This window comes from Melanostigma gelatinosum (genome assembly GCF_949748355.1).
Source record: "Melanostigma gelatinosum genome assembly, chromosome: 19".
NCBI classification, from domain to species: domain Eukaryota; kingdom Metazoa; phylum Chordata; class Actinopteri; order Perciformes; family Zoarcidae; genus Melanostigma; species Melanostigma gelatinosum.
The window spans coordinates 5,894,221-5,916,353 of NC_136652.1; the positions used below are offsets into that span (position 1 = coordinate 5,894,221).

The 22,133-nt window shown below is 45.0% G+C and overlaps 1 protein-coding gene across 4 annotated transcripts in view; it reads right to left on the reverse strand.

Annotated features, from left to right (window-relative positions):
• fynb (FYN proto-oncogene, Src family tyrosine kinase b) overlaps positions 1-22,133 on the reverse strand; it is a 56,129-nt gene that overhangs the window by 33,813 nt on the left and 183 nt on the right. For 3 of the 4 annotated variants that reach the window (XM_079290949.1, XM_079290948.1, XM_079290946.1), the window contains exon 2: positions 8,461-8,534. The exons of the other annotated variant lie outside the window; for it this stretch is intronic. The gene's annotated coding sequence lies outside the window, so the exon portion shown is untranslated. The remainder of the gene's footprint in view (positions 1-8,460; positions 8,535-22,133) is intronic. 4 annotated transcript variants of the gene reach the window in all.

Consider the following 22,133-nt stretch of genomic DNA (forward strand, 5'->3'; position numbering starts at 1 on the left):
ACGCTTAATCTGCATGCATTAGAGACCCGGAGATCACTACTTTCTGATTTTTCTGAAGATCCCTTTCTGCAGCACGAGAAAGACAAAAGGGCACCTTCAACCGCACGAGTTGACTTGCAGGGCGTGGAGAAGAATTTTCGGAGTCATAATATCACTGAGACGGATTCGAAAGCAAGTCATTAGTGTGCTGCAGCAGACGCGGTGAAGGTGGGCTCTTTAGCAAGTCGTGAGTCAGTAAAAAACAGGATGAGGTTACGCTGCTGTAGCGTTTGCACAGCAGGCCTTCTCGCGCGCAGACACAACCACATCTTCACACACACGCTTGCATCCTGTAAGCAGCAGAGCTGCAGCCAGCTGTTCGGCTGTCGAGCGGAGACGGTTGATGAACTTGAAACCATGTTGCTTTTCCGCCGGTCAAACAAACTCCAAAAAAAACCACAATCGGTGTAAACAGACATGGATGTCACGGTCCTTTTCTGAGCCAAACTTCAGCCTCCCGCACGTGGCCTCCACCCACCCAGCCGACCGCTATTACAGCCAACAGATAAAGGGGTTTAGGTGAGGGATCATTGAAGCGCTGTGGTTTAAAACCCCTCCAGCCAATGAGTTCCCCCACGCCCATGCTGGCCCCTTTCATCTGAAGCAAAGTGGAGGGATGAGGGATGGAGAACACCTCTTCTTGGCTCTTTTTCTTCTCCACCTCTTCTAGATGTACTACTACTATTTGTGTATGTGTGTATGCATGGTTAGCAGGGCAGTGCAAAAGAACACAAGCTCAAACCGCAACGCATAATTCTACCCGACTACTAAGAAAAAAAACCCCTTAAAAAACCAAACAAACGCTACTGGCAAAGAAACCAGCATTTTTGGGCTCATTTTGCTGCTTGGGGTGTATATTTTTATCTTGGGATATTTCTAGCACATTGTTCTTGCAGCAGAAGCAAACAGACCAAGCTGTCGCTGGACCAGTGTATATATATATATAAATATAAATATATATATATACCGTATATATATGCAGGCCCACTGCAAAGTTTGAGTAGGGAGTAGGACGCGCCAGATGGTTTGTTACACAGAAGCATCTCGGACGCCGTCGTTGGAAACCGTTTGGACAAAAGGTCAGGCGCTTACAAAAAATATGTGCAATCCTTGTGTTCTCTAAGGAAGTTTTACAACTGCATTGTGGGAAATGTAGGAAAAAAATAATTGAACTTGAATTACAGACGGGTGACAAATGAAGGAAAAACCTTGGTAACTTAAACAGAACTAATACAGATTATTTCATTCTATTAACCAGATTTCTTTCTCAATTACTTGATTAATTATTGGGACCATGAAAAGGTCAGAAAATAGGTCCAATTGACAATCACAGTTTGTCAATCACGAGATGTTCTATGATGAGAACCTGCTGGTGACGGCTGGCCGGTGTGTGACGCGGAGGTCACAGAGGGCCTCTTTAGGACTCGGTAACAAGCACGGGGAGCCAACACACAGCACAGCCTGTGTGAGCCTCGGCGGTAGTTTGCAGCCTCATACGGATCACTTAATTAGGCGACGGGAAAAGCATGCTGAAGACAAAACATGCCACCAGATGTGTCAATATAACGGAGTGGAGCCTAACTAGGGTTCACCACTTCTGCGCCTCCTTGCAATCAGACAAACTGAGAACCACACTAAAGTCCGAGGGCGGCGCTGACATTTCGGCGAATAGCTGGGCGGCCCACGCCGTCACTGTCGGTGGAGGCGACGAGCCGGGAGGCCGAGAGGTCGGCTTGGGAGCGGCCACAAGCGACTCTCTAACAGTATTGATGTCTGGGAGAATGTGAGGACGATCACTTCTGTGCCATTTATCTGCACAAAGCTGAAACTCTCCAGCGTGAAAACATGATTGGAGACGGTGACTCATTTTTGGTTTCTCACCAGCCTGCAATACCGCCTACCCAGCAAGGGAGCTGAAGCACTCACACACCTACACTCACACACCTACACACACACACACACAGTAAAGTTGATGTGCTACCATCGCAGCCCTGTAGAGCTTCTTCTTCTTCACACCTGCCGTATCTTCCGTGTCACCGACAAAAAAGAAAGAAAAAGCTGAGAAACTCGATAACGAGCCCGCTCTGGTGACTCCAATCTCTGAGCAGCGAGACATGCAGGAGCACTGTAGCAAACTGGAGCACACGCAAAGAAAGGAGCTATTAGCGCAGCGATGACGGAGCCTGCATAATGAATACAGTTGCGATGAATGCCGGATACCCAGCTGACTCTGGTTTCCTGGAAGGAACCCTTGTTCAGCTCTTTTCCACTAACCCATTGATGAATCCTACCAAAAGAGAAAAAAAACGACCCTCGTTCCCATTTATAGCCGTTTGTCGGTTGCTCGGCTGGTTTTTTATTACAATGAGTCTCCTTTGTCGGCGGCTCCTCTCACAGTGAAGAAGAGGAAGCTACAGGAATGCCTCCGACTAGGTCAGACATGGACATCTCTTTGGCTTCAAAACAGGTCGCAGAACAAGTGAAGCTAGCAAATGGCTGCTGTGCACAATAAAAGGTTCTTGACTCGGGCTTAACAACATCTATGAAGAGGCCCGGCTGCTAGCAGTTTGTTTTTAACGTATGGATCGGTGACAAATGAAAGAGGTTGATGATGCAGACTCTCATGTCTGAAGCATTCACTTACTGAGTAAAAGTATTCACGACAAAAACAAAGAGTTTGAAGCAATATATTGATGTGCGAATTAACAAAAACTTTTTTTTAAATGCCCCCGGTGTGTAAAGGCCTTTTAGGAAGAAAGTGTTATTCTAGACCCCCCAAAAAAACAAAAATTGTGAACCATGACTGTTGTGAGTTGTGCTGCACCACATCAACCCTGGCCCTTTATACTACGACCTTGATGAGAGTGCAGTCGCTTTGCTGCTTGCTCTTGCCTCTGCACCTCTGCTTGCATTTTCTTGCTTCAATTTGCCAGATATATCACATATATCTTGCCAGATATATCACATATATCACTCTTCAACGTTTGAGTGAAGACAAATCCGTCGGAAAGTCGTCGAGCCATTTGGATTGTTGGCTAATGCTAATTAGCAGCTAAGTTAAAGCTAAGTAGCAGCAAGATGCCTCCCTTCTCCACGGATGACTACTACAAAGTCCGACAGAAGATTGCAGTCCTGGAAACAAAAATCCACCGACTAGAAGTAAACGTGGAGGTAAATGGACTGTGTGGGAATGATACCACTCTACCATGGACTCAAAACACTGGACAAACGCTAGCTAAGACACAGCTAACTAGCACAACCAGGACCACCAAGAAACAGGAGGAGAGAGCAGTTAATGAATCTTCAAATGGTAGTCCTCCCTGGAACTCTCTCGGTGCAAAGCCGAAGAGAAAATATGTGGGAGGACGACTAACAGGCAGAGTCCAGCGCCCTGAGATTTGTGATGCGACTGGCTGGCCTGCACTAGCACACAGGCAGAACTCCTCCTCAACCCCTGCACCCAGACGGACAAAGCCAAGGACAGCTGAGGAAAGTAAAACCTGCAAAACACCTCCACAATAACCAAGCCTACAACTTCAAAACAGATTTGCGCCATTGTCGCAGGATCCTAAATCTCCATCTGATGACCTGGATAAGCAGCTATCTCCTCAAAGCGGGGCAAGAACTGAGAGTAAATGTGAGAGTAAAAGGCCGCAGGCAAAGCTAATGACTGGGCCTGAGACTGATTGTTGGTGACTATGCTGTAAAAGATGTCAGAAAACTGTGCAGCAAGAACACCAAAATACTCTGCTTTCCGAAAGATATGGTCTCTGACATGAGAGACAAAATTCTGGACATCGTAGCTGACTATCCCACAGCGAAAAACATCATCGTGCATACAGGAAGCTGTGATATTGTGAAACAACAGTCTGAAGTTCTGAAGTGAGACTTTATTGATCTGTTAAACACAGTCAGCTCTGTCAAGGCTGAGGTGTTTATCAGTGGCCCTCTTCCACCATCAGAGGAGGAGATGAAGGATTCAGCAGGCTGTTTGCACTGAACGAATGGCTGTCAACTGCATGTGCTGACCATTCAGTACATTTTATCAACAATTTCTACCTTTTCTGGGAGCGCAGGCATCTTTTTATAGCGCATGGAGTTTGCCTAAACAAGTCAGGGGTAAAACTGTTTACCTCGAACCTATTTTTCTCCCTGCGTCACTCGTCTGTCCCTACTGCCAAGGACAAGACACAAGAGGAGTCTAAACAAGAGATAACCACACAGCATCGCCATGGAGACCTTACGGGAAGGATGCCCCCGCCTAACGACAGCCAAAAGGAGTAGTCTCCAACCTCATCATCAGGGACCGCCTCCGATCTCCCACTTTCCCCACCCTTCCTAGACGAGGAGTCTTTACCTCCCTCCCCAGCACCTACTTCGGGTCCATACTTTGGATCGCAATCCTCACTCACACTCTCCCCATCCTCCCCCCACCTGGAGTTCACTGACCACATGAAAGAGCTGGTCATTGCTGGAACCAAACACACTCCTCTCCCCACTCCTCAACGGTACTACAACCATCCTCTGTCTCCCCTAAATAATTGATATCTTCTGGGTCCAGGCTACAAGGCTAATGACACCAATGACTCTCTCCAGGAAAGGTCGGGGCCCTGTATGCAGCTAGCAGTTTCAATTCCTGTCCTGCAAGTTTATAGAAAAAGAAAGGTGAGGCTGCGAAGAAACAACAGTAAACATGCAAACTTATCAAACTTAGCATACATTCCTCGTCAGCCTGTCCAAATAAATTGGGCAAAGAAAGCTTTAACCACATTAAACTTAGCTTTATTAAATGTCAGGTCTCTGTCAGGAAAAACATTGAATTCCAATCAAGCTTTATTCCTAAACATTTACAGACTAAATACTGTGGGACCTTCTTTGATGAGTTTACTGAACTGCTGTCTGTAATCTGTATTGATTTTGACTGTGTTGTTATTGTTGGTGATTTTAATATCCATGTTGATAATCCCCAGGACAGAGAGTCTATAGAACTATGTGGTGTCCTTGATAACTATGATCTGACTCAGCATGTGACAGGACCCACCCACAACAGGGGGTACACTCTGGACCTAATCATCACCAAAGGTGTAAACATTTCCAAGGTTACTGTGACTGATGTTGCACTCTCTGATCATTTCTGTGTTTTCTTTGAGAGTGCAATCTCCTTGCACACAAATGTCCAAACCAAGGTTGTGACAAAGCGTTACATCTCTGAAAACACCAGTGAACTATTTATTCAGAAGTTCTCCTCCACACCAGCCCTCTCTTGCCTCTCAGTCAATGAGCTTGTAGATGGCTTCAATTTTAAAGTAAAAAATATTATTGATGCCATTGCACCCACTAAAGTGAAGGTTGTCTCGGGTAAGCAAAGATCTCCTTGGAGAAATGCTACGTTGGTCAAAATGGAGAAACAAGAGTGTCGGAAAGCTGAGCGCAGGTGGCGAAAAACTAATCTCCAGGTTCAGTGTGACATCTATAAAGAGAGACTTCGCAATTATAATTTGGAACTTAGAAATGCAAGGCAGTCATTCTTCTCTGACATCATAACCAAAAACAAGAACAATACACGCGCCTTATTTGCTACTGTCGACAGGCTAACAAACCCTCCAGTGTCGGTAGCTGCTGAACTCCAATCCACCTGGGCATGCAATCAATTTGCCTCCTTTTTTACTGACAAAATTCAGAAAATTAGACAAGCAGTCAGTGCCTCCACACCAACCACATGATATGTGTTGTCCCGATCTCTGAATAACATCCATTCAAATATCATGACACAATTTCATTCAATCGACGTAGAAGCCTAGAAGACATTATACTACATCTGAAGTCATCCTCCTGCTGCTTGGATATTCTACCAACACACTTTTTCAAAAATATTTCAAACTGTATGACCACTGATCTTTTACAAATTGTAAACACATCCCTTCTCTCAGGTGTCTTCCCACAAGCCCTAAAAACTGCAGTTATTAAACCGCTCCTAAAGAAGGTTAGTTTAGACTCCGCAACGATGAAAAATTATAGGCCAATATCAAACCTCCCATTTTTAAGTAAAATAATTGAAAAAGCAGTTTTCCAACAGCTGACCAACTTCTTGACCGTAAATAACTGCTTTGATGTTTTCCAGTCAGGCTTTCGACAGCACCACAGCACTGAAACTGCTCTTGTTAAGGTTTTCAACGACATCCACTTAAACATAGACAATGGCAGAAGTTCAGTCTTAGTGTTACTAGATCTCAGTGCTGCATTCGACACGGTCGACCATGCCATACTCCTAGAAAGACTCAAAATCTGGGTGGGACTCTCTGGCACAGCACTTAACTGGTTTGAATCCTACTTGAAGGGCCGAGAATACTTTGTGTCTGTAGCTGATTACACATCAGAGCTGACTAAAATGACATGTGGTGTTCCCCAAGGTTCAATACTGGGGCCTCTTACTGGGGTGTTATCATAATTATGCAGACGACACACAAATCTACATAACTATGTCACCAGGGGACTATAATCCCATACAAGGGCTGGCTAACTGCATTGAACAAATCAACAACTGGATGTGCCAGAATTTTCTTCAATTAAACAAAGATAAAAACAGAAGTAATTGTTTTTGGTACCAAGGACGAACAATTGAAAATCACTGCTCAGCTTCAGTCACTGATGTTAAAACCCACAAACCAAGCCAGAAATCTAGGTGGAGTTATGGATTCAGACCTCAACCTGAACAGCCATATCAAGACAATTACAAAAGCAGCCTACTATCACCTGAAGAATATATCAAGGATTAGAGGACTTATGTCTCAACAGGATTTGGAAAAACTTGTCCACGCATTTATCTTCAGCAGACTGGACTACTGTAACGGTGTGTTTACAGGTCTCTGTAAAAAGTCCGTCAGAACGCTGCAGCTCGAGTCCTCACTAAGACCAGGAGGGTGGATCACATCACTCCAGTTCTGAGGTCTTTGCACTGGCATCCTGTCCAACAAAGAATTGACTTTAAAATCCTGCTGTTAGTTTACAAAGCACTGAATGGTTTGGGACCAAAATACATCTCTGATCTGCTGCTACCTTATGAACCATCCCGACCCCTCAGGTCGTCTGGGACCGGTCTACTTTCTGTTCCCAGAGTCAGAACTAAACATGGAGAAGCAGCGTTCAGTTTTTCTGCTCCACATATCTGGAACAAAGTCCCAGAAAGCTGCAGGTCTGCTGAGACCCACAGCTCATTTAAATCAAGATTGAAGACCTTTCTGTTTGCTGCTGCCTTTAATTGAACCACATTCAATTAATATTTTAATCAATTTCCTGCATTTCTGCATTTTACTCCTGAATTTTATTTCTTACACTGTTTCTTTAATTGTTTTTAAATCTCCTTTTCTTTTGCCTTATGTTTTGATGCTTTTAATGGTTTTATGTGAAGCACTTTGAATTACCTTGTTGTTGAAATGTGCTATACAAATAAACTTGCCTTGCCTTGCCTTTAGGAGCCTCGTGAGGAACCCTGGGTGGGTTCTTGTTAGCACTCTTAGAAGATGGAAAGGTTCCGCATAGAACCTCTAGAGAGGTGCACAGTATGTATGTTAAGTTCTCGGTGTAGATACGTCACGTCTTTCATCTGCCGCAACATGTTGCATGGGATAAGAACAAACAACACGTACTGAACGGTGGAGGGGGGGGGGGGGGGGTAGGACACATGAGGAATCACACAGCGGGATAGCTGCAGTGTGGAACTGGCTGATCTCACATTGACCCCCGTGGAGACGTACGGGCCCCGACCTTACTGCTGCTGGTTGCGGATTAAAGATGGACAGTTTGGTAAGGTCATATGGAGATATCAGGCAATACAACACTTTAGCTTTTAGCTGGTAGCATCTGTTGCCCTGCAGGTCAACCTGAAGCAACAACAACAACATACCGCCCTGGTGATGGCAGGTACACTTGTGTGTGGTGGCAGTTGCTCTACAGCTCCAAATCCAATTCATTCTTCTTTGTTTTTGGTGCATCTGTCCATCTTTCGCCACAGCTTTAATAAATTAAGCATTTTTATATGAATTTTACCGAAACAGTTTATTATATTTTGAATGCTGTCTTATTGGTAGTAATGTACTCTATTCAGTTTGGAGTGAGGTAGTATGTAGTTTAAATGTAGTCCTTAACAGGATTACATTTAAACAAACCTCTTAAGGAAAATAAGGATTGTTAAAATCTATTATATACAGTCCATGCTTATGCACCACAGGTGTGAGTATGCGGTTAAGACAGCAGGTTGGCCTCTCAGCGCGGTGGGTACCTCTGCGTGGTTTAATGCATGTGTGCTCTGCTATCCTTAAAAAACTCCTCTCCCAACACGCCGACGTGAACGCGCCCTGAATTGGAGAGAGTTCGTGTGAGGTTATGAATGAGCGTGGGAGTGTTGGGAGTCCAGCGCAGTACCTCTGGTTTTCAGCGTTTCAGGATTTCTTTTCTATTTCCTCCACATTGCTTCGTGCGCCGCCGAAACAGAGGCCCTGCGGGGACACAGAGACGCTCAATTATTCATCGTGGCATTCAATAAAATATGAATACCAGCCACACGTGGCAGCAGCCACCATTCACACTTCTTCGCCAAAATGGGTCAAACATTTCCCACAATGCTTTGAGACGACATCAACCTCTAATGGTGACGCTGTTTTTATTATTATTACTATTATCATGGTGATAAAACACGAGACGGTGTGATAAAAAGTAGAGAGGAAGAGGTTCGATACACACAGATCTGTCCAGCTGGAATAAATGACCACTCAGAAGAACAAAAACAGAAACATGTCGCCATTGTAGCCGAAATATTTCAATTGGTAAACAACAGGTTGCTGCCGGCTTGAATCAGAAGCCTGTGTGATGGCCCCGTTTTCACTGCCTCTCCAGCAGGCAGGTGGATTTTTAGAAAATCCATTGGCTCACCTCTCCAGGTGTGAATGAGGAGACGCTATTAAATGTAGGGCATCACAAGCAGGCTTGACAAATTAAACCAAAAAAACACTCCATGCCATCTGGTAGTGGACTCGACAATTAATCTTTTCATTTCAACACACTGGGATCTGGCGTCGCGGCTGGTGTGATGATCCAATCTCAAGATGGTCGGTCTCTAGTTTGCTTTTGTATCTTAAGCTCATTTTCCTCCACATGACTCATTCTTGTTCTCTCATTAAATCATACGCATTAACTTTATGTTACATGGATAATCGGAAACTGTGTAATTGTAAGTTCTTCTTTCTCTGTCATTGATGCTGTATGTACTGTTACAACTGTTTTGTGGAAATGGAAAAAATGAAAAGGTATTTTTTTTTAAAGCATTTATCTGACGGAGAGTATTCTCCAACTCCTACAACACAAATGTAAATATCACAACTGTGAGCTAAACCACAGAGGACGTCTCTGGCACGCTACAAGGCGACCAAGAACACATCTCCACCGGGCGTGGACGAACTTTACCGGAGGCTGCCGGCTCTTCGAACTGACAGCAGAAACACACAATGCACTCATTGTGCGGCAGCAGGGCCGTGTGTGTGTGTGTGGGGGTTAGCTGCACCTCCTAACCGCCCTTTATTTACAAAAGACGCTGCCAGATATGTTAGAGCCCCATTAGCTGCTGATTTGACTTTAAAAGCTCAGCCCCGCTAATCAAATTGAATCGGTCTCTGTGGCTTCTGCCGATTGCCGGAGCAGCTCGCGCTGTATTGGGTGCTGCGAGTGCACGCGGGCTCCAGCGATGTGACGCAAACTGTTTGTTCAGACGCCCACGTGGAAAGCTGCTGCTGCTGGTTTGTGCATGTCGGGGTCTGTTACATGATCACTTCCTGTTATTGGTTCACTCGGCAAATGTCAACTGATTTCGTAATCACAAGATCAATACGCGTGAAGCAGTGCATGACGGGTAACGAGCTGAAAAAATATACATTAGTCTGTGTGCATCAGTCCTGTTATTTGGCAATGTAGACGAACACGTGGAGTGGAGGGTCATGAAGACGTCCGCCGCGGATATCAGCCGTCATCACGGTTCTGACCCCACACACACACACACACACACTAGAAGAAGAGACAGAGGAAATGAGCAAGAGAGAGAAAAAAAGCGAAGACAATGAGGACAACAGGATGAGACACTTTCTTTTCCGCTTGAGTCTATTTTCTCAGAGACTTTAATTCAGCAGGTCGGAAAGCACCTTTTAACAAAACAAGCGTTACTACGGTGGGACGAGTGAGCATGCAGTAGTGCTCACATGTTCAGCCAGAAACACAACTGATTCTTCACTAGGTGTCTATTTTTGGGGATTCTGTGCACAAGAACTGTGAGGGTTACCCAAAATACTCAAGCTGACCTCAGTGTGTGTGTGTGTGAGTGGAACATGTGATTTAAGTCTTCTTTACAGGCAGAAAATTGCCATTTTACTGCTCCGCATGTCTGCGTCCGCTCTGTGGCCCCCGTCCTCTCTTTCTGTCGCCCGATGCAGTCATGGGGACGGGGCTCCCAGCAGGCTTTGCTGTGAGTTCCGTGGGGCCCCTGACACCCCGGAGGGATAGCTGACTCTCTCTTTTCATCAGCAGCCCACTCCCAATAAAACATAATGGCGCTGAGGTTGCGGGGGGGTCATTCAGCTACGCGGAGCGGTCACATGACCGGCCCGAGGCACAACGGACTCAGTCATTCTGCTGGGACAGATGAGTGGGACTGAAGTGAGCGACACACAGCAGCTAGGGCTGGGCGATAAATCGATTTAATCGATTAATTCGAATGTGTGCTTTAAGGCGATGTGTTTTATTGAAAATCGAGAAAATCGCCCCCACCCCTCCCCCCCGTTGGGTTCCCGTAGTAGAGTGCGCGCGCATTGTTTACAAACTAAAACAATGGCGGCCAGCAGCTTCACTGCCGCCGCCACCTCACAACAACAACCCAGCATTTTGGAGACATTCACCAACTGTACTCCGCATGAGAAGAAGAGTGCCCGGTGGAAAGCCATCACGGATGCAGTCGCGATGTATATCGCAAAAGATATGGTGCCCATATACACCGTGGAAAAGCCGGGGTTTATTCACCGTCTCAAAGCTTTGGACCCCAGGTACGTGCTACCAAGCCGTAAACATTTTTCTGACGTTGCCTTGCCTCGGCTGTACAATAGTACACGCCAAAGGATCTCTGCGGAGCTGGAGGGGATGTCATTCTACTCCGCAACAACTGACCTGTGGTCCAGCAGGTTGACCCAGACACCGATCCACTTGACTGGTGGAAGCGTCACCAACTTAACTTTCCAAGGCTAAGTACTTTAGCAAAGAAATACCTCTCTGTGCCAGCTACAAGTGCCCCCTCTGAGAGGCTTTTCAGTGTGTGGGGGGGCATTGTTACATGCCACTGTGCATGCCTGAAGCCAGAGGTAGTAGACAGGCTTGTCTTCCTGGCAAAAAAATTTAGAAAAAACATGCACTACTGTTTAATACTGTTGGTTATGTTGTGAATGCACTTGATTTTGTTTACATGCACTTATTTACTGTGCAAAATATGTTATGTTGATGTTAGATCAGATGTTGCACTTTTGAAAATGTGAATGTTAAAGGGTCACATACATTTTATTTCATGCTGTGTTTGTATCAGTGTATTCAGTTAGAAAAGCTTACTGTAAAAAGTTACATTTGCACAGTTGTTTACAATGGAAGGCTACTATTTAATGCCATTTAATGTTATGTTTAATTTAATTTTATATTTAAATGATTCAGGCAAACAAAAGAGTGACCAAATACTTTTTGTATACTACAGGCACCTTTCTACAATGTTCAGGTTTTGTTTGCACTTTATTTTTATCAACCTACTTGGGAAAATCATCACAAAATAAAATAAAATTGTTTTCAACAGCTTCTGTCATCTGCAAAAAATTTTGGGGGAAAAAAATCGATTTAAATCGTGAATCGGATTTTTTGTAAAAAAATCGGAGATTTTTTTTTTAGGCCATATCGCCCAGCCCTAACAGCAGCATCCACAGACAAGACCCCACAGTGAGCGACAGTGGGCAGGAAGGCACTGCATGTGCTCCACAGTGCAGCCAGAGTTCAAGAGGAGAAATCTGGCTTTGTGCGGATTCATTTCATTTCCCCTATTTGCCGAATAGACCCACGTACCCACCGGGACTGTGAGCGGCCAACATTAATATTTCCAGTCTTTCATTAAATAAAATGTGTGTATGTGGCATTCAGTGAAGGATTATTTTGAATCAATATAAACATGCACAAAATGACTGAATGTGGGTCAAACGATTTTGTCGTTTTTATTCCATGCATTCTTTTTCCTGGTCAAAAACGTGGCAACTGGATTACCCACAACAGAACTCACACGCTGACAGTTCGGTCGGAGATTCCGGTGCGTTATGCTAGTATAGGCTAATGCTAGTATTCTCTTGAAGATGAATATTACCGCAGAGTAACAACAGCCATTGCTGCAAAGTGGAAGGAACTTCTCACAGATCGTTCTACTTCAGGAAACATAAGAGTTTTGCACATAAATCAAAGTTATGAGGGCAAGTATGTTGTGTGGTTTACTTCACATGTCAGATTAAGACAGCAGAAAGACTATCTGGTATCGTCTTTATATGCTTTGCTCTAGTTAGCTTCAAGTTCATAAAACAAAGAGAAGAAAAAACAACAACTTGACAAAACGTAACTCCTTTTGTTTTTCTCGAAATGAAAATTGCAAAAGGGCTGGTACTCCTCCAAGAAACTCCCTGATGGAAGTCAAGCGGTAGTGCAGGAGGAGAAGAGACAAGCAGGAAGCCACTATCTCAGAGACGTCACAACTCTCTCACCGGCTTCCCGCCTCAGCAACTCATCTTAGAGGGCCCCGGGGCCACTCACTGAAGGGGCCTTCTGCTGGGAAATGAACCCGAGTCTCATGGTGTTGTTGGGCGACTGCTTTCCGCTCCGCGCCTCACACGGTTTAACACAAAACCCGCCTTCAGCCGCCCACTTCTGGTTCATTTCGGAGCTAGTCTCTGAAGGGTAAGTAGGGCACCCTGCCGTCTCAATAGGAGCTGCATTTGCAAAGCTTACAGCTGCGGGCTGCAGCCTTTACATGGATTTAGAGCAACCTTGCAGACGGTGGGGTGGCTCGGTAATGATAATATAGTCAGCCGCCTGTGGTTCCCTTTGTTTTTTATGAAACATTGTCGTGGGGTTCATGGTAAAAGATATGACATGCCGGCACGCTAATTAAATCCAGAACGTTTCATCCCCGTTCCCATGAGCCCTGACGGAGGTGATGTGATTGGCAGGTCAGGCCTGAGAGGCCTCGCTGAGAGGCTGACTGACAGACGCTGCTGAGGAGTGGATTAAAATGGACTCTGTGTACTGTAGATGCACTGGCTGTCTGCACACAGGCCTACGCTACGAAAGAAAGAGAGAGAGACAGACAGAGGGAGAGAGGGATTTGCCAGGTGATTAAAGCGTTATGGAGGAAGCAAAAAGGAGGAGAAACACCGAGAAACACCGAAAAGTTTGTAGCAAGACAGAATTCATCAGATCCAACTTTGATTTCTTGATGCAGTTTCCACCTGAGTGAAGCAAAAAAACATTTAAAGCTCCCTTTTGAAATCGGTGGAACCTCCAGAAAGAGACACTTGTGAGACCTCAGGACAGTGAAGTTTGTCCCCCATGTCTTATATTGTGATGATGTTAAGAAGGGGTCACTTCACAGCCGGTAAAGATAGGGAGAGTAATTACAGTGACCGAAAACTCCTTTATTCTACCAATAAGTTGTATTTATTCAAACCAATAACAGCAGAGACTAAACTTTTGAAAGGTTTGAAACATGATACGCTGTGGTAGTCAGTTCTGTGATTACCTGCCCGGAGTAGAGGCTGACGGCAGCCCTCTTAGCTGCAATGCAAGCAAGGTGCTGTCGGCTCTTGTTATGGCAGCCCAGCAACCTTTTCAGCCCTTGAAAAATGACCCCGGTTTTTAATCTGCCTTGCCCTCAAACTTTCTGCAGACTGCGCAATACACACTCAAGAGTTTCGCCCACATCCTCTTTGTTTCTGCTCCCCGCCATCTCCTCAGGAGCAACCTATCCGTACTGCGAACTGTGCAACTAATTACATAACTATCACCGTGTCCAAAATCGATTGATGGAAGGAGCCAACGATGAGCCATCTCGCTTTTTTTTTCCTTATCTCTGTTGAGTTGCACATGTGCAGTACTGATCGGACAGTTGCTAGTGGAGAGTTTGACGTTAGCCAGTTAGCTCGCAGAATATCAGCCAAATATTTTACACTGGACAATCCCATCGATAAACCGGCGACATGTACAGTATGTACGGCTTTACTTTGTGTATTGAAATCTGAGCCAGGCCATAACACATGACAGAGAGTCTTTTATCGTGAAGCACAATGTAACTGTAATGCAAAACATCACCAGTGGAAACACTTTATACCCAAAATGTGCATAGCAGGAACACCTTCTCTGGCCTTGGGGGGGGTATTTAACACGTGCCGGATCAATGAGCGGTCGTCTCCTTTTTGTCTGCGTCGGCAATGCAGAGAACTGCACAGCAAAACGGACAGTGCAGCGCTCCACAGAGGGCAGACAGCCGGCAGAGTTCAGGAGACTGAGCACTGCGGTGCAGAGATTGGCCACAACAGGAGCTCCTGGCGAGTAGTCTGGCAACGCTCGGAAGCCAGGATTCTACATGTAAACGCTTCCGCTGTGCTCTGCGTGGCCAAAAACTAAAAAAATGAGACCACATTGAAATTCATATGACACCATAAAACACAATAGACTCTTTGCGATGCAGCTCTTCAAACCGCATCGTCCGCGTGCAGCACAGGGAGGCTTTTGTTGGTGCAGAATACGGCCTCTGTCACTCACACGTGACACGAGGCACAGCTGGAAAACTCGCAGCGAGTTAATCATGTATGAGGGCCATTAACGTGCACACAGAAAGCACTTTGTTTTCCTCACAAAACGCAAACGCTTGTCATCAATCTGCCTGCCACCGCGGTAAACATATCATTAATAAGTAATAGGGCACGGCGAGACGCGTTGTCCGCCTCGCCGGGCGTTTCGGCGAAGGCAACGTAATTGCAACTTGTGTCTGGCAGGCGGAAGAGCCTTAAGACGCTGCACATCAACACCGAGCCGTTAACCGCCGAGAGGCAATCCAATAGCTCCCGGATCACGTGTCTTGCACCTTTAAGAACAGCATCGAGATCCATATTGTTATGTGGCCCAAACTCAACTCGCTCTCCTACCAGTCTGTGCTCCGAAAACAGTAGAATTTCACCACCAGAGTGATCAACGTGATATAAAATACTCATTTACCAAATGTTTTGTTTCCGTTTGGATTAGTTTGAACATCTACCGTTAATAGTGAATAATGCATTTGTGACACTGATTCACAGCAGCTAGTGAAGGAAATCAATGCAATTTGTGTGGTAATTACATTACAAAACTTAAGTTTGATTTAAGCAACAAGTCCCGTGTTTAGATACACACTTTTCTTGAGAATTGGTTCGAGGCTTTTTGCATTTACCATAAACAGGGCTGGTGCAGGAAAAGAAAAGAAAGTGACACCAATATGCGGTCATGTGCTCTGCAAAATTCTTCAAACAAGCAGCCATTGAAGGGAGACTTTGCTTTTCACACACCATCAGTAACACACATCTGAAAACATGCAAAGGCGTGCTACGCATTTGCATGCTGGTCTATTGACGCTACTGTGAGGGTAGATCTGAAGAACATCAGAGTCTAGAGAGAAACAACTACGCTGTTAGATTGTAAGGAGTTCACACCAAAACGTGAACGTTTGTCTCTCCACTGCCAACACAGTAAGCATGAATAAAACATTACCGTCTTTAATTAATTCACAAAATGAACTTTTTGTTTATGATCTATTTATTTGAATTTTCTTCGACACAACATATGATAGTGAGGTATGATACAAAGATTGGAGATAAACACTGACCTTTGACCATCAAAATCTGCTGGGAGCAGACGAATAACACTCAGCCGGGCTCATTGTAAATGAAAGTGACGACAAGGAACTACAGATGGGTGAGGATTTTCTAATTTTTTAAGTCATTAAATTAAACAAAAAGCAGATAGTTTAAGTGACTCCATCATCTTGTCACACTACAAACTGGGCCTCCGACCAGTCCACCGGGGCCGGACCCTGATCCGGCTTCGACCTGCAGTCGGAGCTCTGGCGGAAGGTTAAGAGCTCCGTGCCGAGCAGCGGCCTCTCCTCCACCGGCCAGGAGCTCCGCCGGTCCCTGTTCGAGGCCAACACAGACACCACAGGGCAGACGGCCCAGGATGTATTGCTAGGCCTGCTGGAGGAAAGGGAGGCGCGGGAGAACCAGAACCAGGACTGAGCGTGGTCAGACTGTCAGAACCTGCTGCAGTAAAATGAAAGGCTTTCTAAAGAGACTCTGGTGCTCGTAAACACTACCGCTGTTGTCCACAGGGGCTGCCAAAATCAAGTAATAACTTTAAACATGTATGGTATTTAGACTTTTGGTCGGACAAAACAAAGAATGTGAAGAAGATGCAACTGTTGGCCGGGCATTTTCAAACTATCTCTGGCATTTCATACGCTTAATCAAAAGAACGATCGATGGGTTAATTTAAACAAAAATGACTATACTGAGCATAATGCATGGAGTCAGTGAGCTCCTTCAGCTGCTTCTCTAACCACCACATGGTGCCTTGGATCTGCGGCTAGCTGCTCAGACACCCGCATATGGAGGAAACCTGTTATAGTAACCTACCATTGCCATACCACCGCTTCAGCAGCAGTAGAAACTTTCCGTTCGGGGCTGTGGCAGAAATTAAAAGATACTTGCTCGACTTTATTCAGCGGTAAGGTTTTAAATATAGACAGAGGCGCTCCAGTGCACTATTAACCTTCTGAATAAAAGGCTAAATGGACTTAAGAGCTGAATGGAATCGGAGAGATTAAGAAAGAAGAAAAAGGGAGATTAAAAATTTAAAATGTTGAGCAGGATATGAGAGAGACAGCCATGCTTGCTGGCACTCTCATGCCTCGCCTGTGCCCCAGATGTAAATGAGCAAACGTGATTCCCTTCAGAGGGAAATGAAGCCACCACACTTGACGACCGGCGACTGACTGCACATTTGGAGCCGAACACAAAGACGAGCCGTGGCAGGTGGAAGTGGCGGGCCGATAAGGGACTTTGCGTGATGCTATCAGCTCGACGGCATCGGTTACACCTGCCCCTCGAAGCAAGACAAACAACTCCGGCTAATTGAATTCCTTTGAAGAAAAACACCCCTAAGACGGACATCTCCGCGGGTTCGTTTTGACGAGCTTTCATGCGAGTGTGTTGCTTTCACACATCATTTCCTCCCTGGATATCCCCGCAACGATGACCCAGAGACATATGCCCGGCTCGCTGCATTCTGATTTTTTTAAAATGAAGCTGATGGATCTTGTAAAACGCTAGAAGAAAAGAAAAAGGGCGGCAGTAAAACCTCCGGGGTTTTTAATTAGTAGAGTGAAAACAAAACTAGCAGTTGTGACATGGAGATGCTGGAGGGATTGCAAGTGGCACAAAATAATTAAACGCATTGTTTTTTGCTACTCGATCAAGCTGTCAGAGCTACAGTGGAGCCCACACTGTCACTAACTTCACTCCCTGGATACATATGATCACATTTTTGGAAAAACAACAAAGTTACAATCATTAAAAAGCCAAAATAGCCTGTGTATACATTCAGTACACCTTCAGTAGCTAGCGTAGCATAGACGTGCTAACGGCAGTTAATGAGGCGCTAACGTACTCTGCTAATGATTGGACCGACTGCGTTTTAGAGGCGGGACTTAGCGAAGGGTCGATTTACCTTGTTTTTTTATTATTTGATAAGCGCCAATAAATTAAACTTTATGTATGAGGGCAAGAAAAACTTGAAAAACAAAAACAAAGCATCAGCCTGCTCTATTACCGGCTGTAGTCTCCTAGTGACGGGGAAGCAGGGGCCGGTGGCCCCCAGAGAGCTGTTCCACTCATTTCCTGTAACCAGCGTAGCCAGAACATGAAAACATGGTGGAATTAGCAAGCTGACGTTAGCTAGCACATGAGCCGGCCGCTTAATGAGTCAAATTGAAACACTAAACGCTCTACGTACAGCGTACGTTAGCACACTGCTATCGCCAGATAATCAGCTAACACTGATTCACCAGATGGTGAGATGTGCTGATAGCTTAACTGTCAGTCCACAGGAAGGAGCGAACAGGCTTGTGTTGCACTGTGACAGTAATGCTACACAGTGGTGACTGCAAGAGTAAACAATGACAGACGCCATGGAGAGAGGCGAGGAGGGCGTCTAATCAGAGGGCGTTAACATTTATTTATTTCATGACATAGATTAGTCTAGAACGGTCAACTCTATCTAGGAGCTGACCTTGCGATATTCGAGCTGATTTAGAGAAGATGGCTTTTTACTAGGGGTGTAACGGTACGCGTATTCGTATTGAACCGTTCGGTACGAGGCTCACGGTTCGGTACACATGACGAACCGAATACGTTTTTTTTATTTTTTTTAAAACCTTTATTTAACCAGGTAGTCCCATTGAGATTAAAAATCTCTTTTGCAAGATGAAAGTAACAATACAATATGTAAGCAAGATGTAAGTAATACTACATAACATTAAGGAGCAGTTTTTGTTTTTTATGCTTATGTGTTGCTAAGAAGACACCCCAGAAGATGAGTCACTCAGGTATAGTTCCATCATTGTTCAAAGTCAAAGAATAACTTCATGATGTTAGTTGTAATGAATAAATATATTTTAAAATCAAGTACATTTCTCTGGCATTTATAGTTTTCTACTGTACCGAAACGTACCGAACCGTGGCTCCACTGTATCGTACCGAACCCAACCGTGAATTTTGTGGACCGTTACACCCCTACTTGACAAGTCAACGGAGAAACAGAAGGAATACTTTATATTTATCACCCGGGAGGCGTTTAGCCCTGAAAGCATCTTTACGCATTGGTGTCAGGGTCCTCTGCTCGGGTTGTTTACCATGCTTACCATCACAGTTTTTATTAAATCTGGTGAGAAACGTCCAGGTTAACATCATCCCAGCCATATCATTTCGTCAGAAGCTTCAAAAACACTTTTAAGTGTACGGTACGTCTTTAACCTCGATCTGTGGCTCGACATTTACTCATCTGTAACAATAGCTATGTCACGACTCAGCCTCAGCAGAGGGGGGACGGGGGGGACGTGACACAAAGGACGACACTGTAGCGATGTCTTTCTGACCTCAGAGGTTGTGGCGTGACGCGGAGCGTGGAGCAGCAGCTGACTGCTCTCCCCGTCCCAGACGTATGAGCCGGGGCCATCTGACCCACCGCAAGCTCCGTGTGATGTCATCAACTGCTCCACTGCACCGGGCGGCGGGGGGGGGGGCTACATTTAATCAATAGTGTGAAAACACTGGGTTTGATTTAATAAGCAGCAGACTTTTTTATTTACTGAAAGACTGAGCTTTCCATGCAGAGACTAGCAGACTTGAACTCCACGTGTATTTAATCGGTCATGCTGGTTGTCACAGTATTCTGGTGGCTAAGCAATATCTGCAATAGCATTTAATATCCTCTTACTATGAAATGCACATCTAAGAAAGCTGTATGTACTGCACATATACTCAAGGTCCACTTACTAACCTTTCTCTGAGCTTTCAATCGCATCTTACAGGCTTCATCAGCAAAGTTTGCTCAGTTGAGATCGCTCACTTGTTATAAAGTGATGAACTTAGGTTGATCACCTGAGGATGAACTTCAAGCTCCACGGCAACCGAGCAAACTGCCTCCCTGATGAAGACCATGGGATGTGGTGGAAAGCCCTGGGAAAAAGACTACATTTTGGTCAAGCAGAGACATGTTGGCTGTGTTTAGATTAATATTTGTATCTTAGAGTACACTCGCTGTGTACAAGTGAAAAAGATTACCGCTATTCAGTGTTACGGATTCATTGCGGATTCATTTTTTATTCATTTAAGATTCACATTTGTTCAATAAATTCACTATTTGGCTCACAAAAAGAGAAAATACTGAAAAATGCATATCATAATTTCCCAGTGCCCAAATGAACATTCTTAAATTGATGTTTTTTTTCCAGACCATCAGTGTAAAATCCAAAGACATTCACTTAATATCCAGTCAATTTTAGCCAGTGGCGCTGGCGCTCGCAAACACTACCACTTTCGTCCACAGGGACCGCCAAAATCAACACAAAAGGAAAGTTCCTTGTAGTAGCTTTAAATCCAGACTGTTTTATAACCAGTGAGAAGCTCCTCAAAGTAACTTCAAGTGATCCTTTAACGAAAACAAAAATCTTAGGTCCATGACATCTTAAAGCAGATTGCAGACTTGATTTCCCAAAGTGTATCATTGGGACTAAAATAAAAGATCAGCTGGTAAAGATCTACTACTTCATTAGCTTTCCTGTGTTCCACTGTCCTCACCTCCGTGTGATAAGCTGCCTGATCAGGTCTCTCCTGCCAAAAACAAAGTATCCGGCGTGAGCTGTGATCAGCAGCGCGGTACTTTGGCAGAGCCTGTAAGGAGGATGACAAGCCGTTTAAAGCGGTCTGTCTAACCGGGCCCGCATGCTAAACACAGGGGAATTTAATCAGCAATAGAGAGCGATGCCTCATCCTATTGTACAGCACCGATAATAAAAAAAGAAAGAGGAGCAGCCCTCAACTCATAACTCATCGTTGAGTTTTTAACACAAACATGGACGTAAAGATTTGTTTGATGTCTGCTAAATCGAGATATTCAGACCTGGACAACGTTACGAAACAGCTTCTACAAAAAAAAACAAATATTTCATAAAGCGCCTCTGGTTACAAAGACTACTACCACTCAGCCAGAGATGATGCCGGCAGCCTGGGGACTGATCCATACACTGGGTTTCCATACACCTGCACATGTGTGCCACAACATCACATGGTTGCAAAAAAAACAAAAAACAAGCAGCTTTTGCTTTTATTGGTGGAGTAAGCCAGCTGCTGGCACTGTTCGAACAAAAAAAAAATAAAAACCCAAGGAAGCTGGCTTTCTGAAAATAGGGATAATAGCACTTCTCCAGCAGAAGAAATTACAACTGCACATCTCGTTGTTACCGCTTCCAGATTTAGCAGTTTTTCCCCTGAGAGCCACCTAAAAATAAAGTCATTCCAAGTGGCACGTCTTGCTGTCTGTCGCCTGCTGTAAATACAGGCCGCTTCATTGGGAGAAACTGTTGGGCAGCCGACGACAATACTATCAATGACACTGATTCTGCAGACAATGATTAAGAAAATGGCTGTGGTGAGGTTTTATAGGCTGAATGAAAGGATTGAGGGATGGAAAGGTGATGGAAGCAGTTAGAGGAAGAGGACCGTCATCATATGGGAGGAGGCAATCATATCACAGACCAAACATCAGCTTGGGTGGGTGGTGTTCTCAAGTGATGCCGACACACTTTACCAGCATCGCGCGCCTCGATGCGTGGAGGAATGCGAGCTGGTCCTCAAAGTCTGCGGAGCGCTACAGTTTCCCTAATGCACGCGGGAGCGCCTAAACGCATCCCAGGTATATACGAGACACAGAGAGAGGGAGGGAGAGAGAGACTGCCAATCACGTGAGGTTGTGTCCTTCATCTGACTCTCCATTTAGCCTCTATAGGGAGATGCTGATGCTGCTGGTGGTGGTAGGGGGGTAAGCATGGTAAACAACCCGAGCAGAGGACCCTGACACCAATGCGTAAAGATGCTTTCAGGGCTAAACGCCTCCCGGGTGATAACAAATATAAAGTATTCCTTCTGTTTCTCCGTTGACTTGTCTGAGGTTAATTAGCTCCGGGAAACCAGTGTCTTCACTCCAGTGACGCGGGCTAGATGTGTGCTGGTGTGTAACTACATTTCACCGAAATACACACCGGGTGTCATTAAAAAACAAACAAGACAGCCTTCCCATGTAGAGGAGCGGGAGAAACGCGTAGCTAGCTAACATGCTAAAACGCCTTTTTACGTTCAAGAAATGTCAATAATATTGATACTACATGGAGAGAGAAAAAAAAA